Below are 2,273 nucleotides of genomic sequence, written 5' to 3' on the forward strand. Positions count from 1 at the left end.
ACCCTATCCAAGACCTTATAATGTAATCCCTTGAGAAGTTGGTTGTGGTAGCCGGATATCATCTAATTCTTATGGTATGAGAGTGTTCATGGTGACTGTTGTTCACATGTTATATTGGTCCATTGGACTAGTTGATTCCAAAAAATTTCAATTTTCATCACTCTTCTATCTTCCCCACTCAGAGAGACCAATAGTTGCACCTTCGATGGCCATTCATGAGCTTTTAAGATCCCAGTCACTTCTCACCAAAGTAGGATGTATAACAATGTCTTTGTTGAGTAGGCTATGCCAGTTGACCATGGTGTCCCCTGAGACTATGATTGTGAGCCCCAGGCCCAGCAACCCATTACATTAAAAGTGTTTTGGGAAGGCTAAGGTGTTTTTCACCAGTTTGATATACTGTGGTGGCTTGTGTATTGCTGTGATTCTGGAAGCTATGCCATTGGGACTTTAAATACCAGCAGGGTTACCAGTGGTGGACACATTTCAGCACAGCTTCCAGACTAAGACAGATTAGGAAGGAGGAGAGGTGGACTACTAGGAAGGAGGAACGGTGGAGTGTTTAGTCACTGAAAACCTTATGAATAGCAGTGGAGCACTGTCACATAGCACCAAAATATTGAATACCAAAGCATTATGAATAGCACCAGAATATTATCAGTTATAGTGCTACTCAAACTATGACTGGGAAAGGGTTGCCTCTTCAAAGTAGTGTTCCCATGATAGCACAAAAGGAATAAAGCTTTTGGGACCTCATTTGCTGATGAGCCACAACTCAAAATGAGGAGAAACAGCTGTAAACTTTCACTGATAATTGCAACATGGAATATATATGAACTATGAATCTAGGAAAATTGGAAGTTATCAAAAATTAAATGCAATGCATAAACATCAATATCCCGATTGCTAGTTGTGGCCCGAGTATGGACGAAAGATAGTGCCTAAAACGGTCACAAGAAAAGAGCCTATTCCCTAGCCCTTTCCGTCACAATGGAAGTTTTCAGTTTAGGAAATAAAGGGGTTGTAGAGGGGAAAACTACAATTTCCAGCATGCATTGCGGAACAAAAGGCCTTAACAACAGTGTTCCTTGGAAACTGTAGTCTTATGGAGAGATACCGAAAGAAGGCGTGAATCTCACAGAACCAAAGTTGCTAGATTGTAGACCTACATGTGCTTGTGGACCTCGACACCTATGGATTGGAACGGTATTATGTTTTCACATCTTGACAGTGGAGAGTAAGCTAAAGAAGCCACAAATCCTAGGAAGACTGCAATTCCAATTCAGCCCCACAAGTCTCAGGCTAGTATTCCTCTAAGCCCCACAGCATGGAACCACCGGTTACTCTAAATGTGACTTTTAAAAGTGAAAATCAGAGCTTTCTGGTTTCTGATCCAGAACATACAACTTGGGCAGATGTCAAAGCTATGGTAAAAGTTTCATTTGATCTGACCACTATTCAAATAAAATACCTGGATGAGGAAAATGAAGAGGTATCCATCAACATTCAAGGAGAATATGAAAAAGCCCTTAAGATGGCAGCTAAGCAGGGAAACCAACTGCAGATGCAAATCCATGAAGGCTGTTATATTGTGGATGAATCCCAGTTGTATCAGAAAAACAACTAGCTGCCAGGGCAGGCAAGAAGCCACGTGTGCATTTTTCTTTACTGTTGAGAATCTTGGGATCAGACAGGAAGCCCGCAGATGAGCATACTGCACAGCAGTTTCCACTTGCTCCACATGATACAGACCAGCCTCGAAACAAGCCTCCAGACTGGTTCACAAACTACTTGGAGACATTCAGAGAGGAAGTGGTTAAAGAAATAGTTAAGAAGCTTGAACAGAAATTACACGAGAAGCTTGAACTCCAAAGTCCATCCTTGGGTTCCTATCCCTCAGAAGTCTCAATGTCTATTTCAGATGAAACACTGTTATTGCCAGAAAACCAGTTCAACTGTCATATTGTTTGCAGCAGCTACCAAAGAAGAATCCTTGGTGTGTACTCCCAGTGCAGGCTATGCCCATCCTACAATATCTGTGAAGATTGTGAGGCAGGGCCATATGCCCATGATACTAACCATATTCTACTGAAGTTGTGGAGGCCTGTTGTGGGACCCTCTGAACCACTGTGTCACACAAAGTTTTCTACTTTTCGCCTACCTGCTACTTAACAAGTCAGGCTCCAGAACAGGTTGACAAGAACTTTCTTAAAGTAGAAAAGCAAAGGTTGCGAGCAGAGAAGAAACACCTTAAAGCAGAGGTTAAGGAACTT

General features: G+C 42.1%; 1 protein-coding gene and 1 pseudogene across 1 annotated transcript in view; both read left to right on the forward strand.

Moving 5' to 3' along the window:
- Positions 1–2,273, forward strand: part of LOC102840949 (eukaryotic translation initiation factor 4 gamma 3-like) — a 218,460-nt gene that overhangs the window by 198,477 nt on the left and 17,710 nt on the right. The gene's annotated exons all lie outside the window — the stretch shown is intronic.
- LOC102817495 overlaps positions 1,325–2,273 on the forward strand; it is a 2,610-nt pseudogene continuing 1,661 nt past the window's right edge.

Source organism: Chrysochloris asiatica, unplaced genomic scaffold, assembly GCF_000296735.1.
Source record: "Chrysochloris asiatica unplaced genomic scaffold, ChrAsi1.0 scaffold00047, whole genome shotgun sequence".
Lineage (NCBI taxonomy): Eukaryota > Metazoa > Chordata > Mammalia > Afrosoricida > Chrysochloridae > Chrysochloris > Chrysochloris asiatica.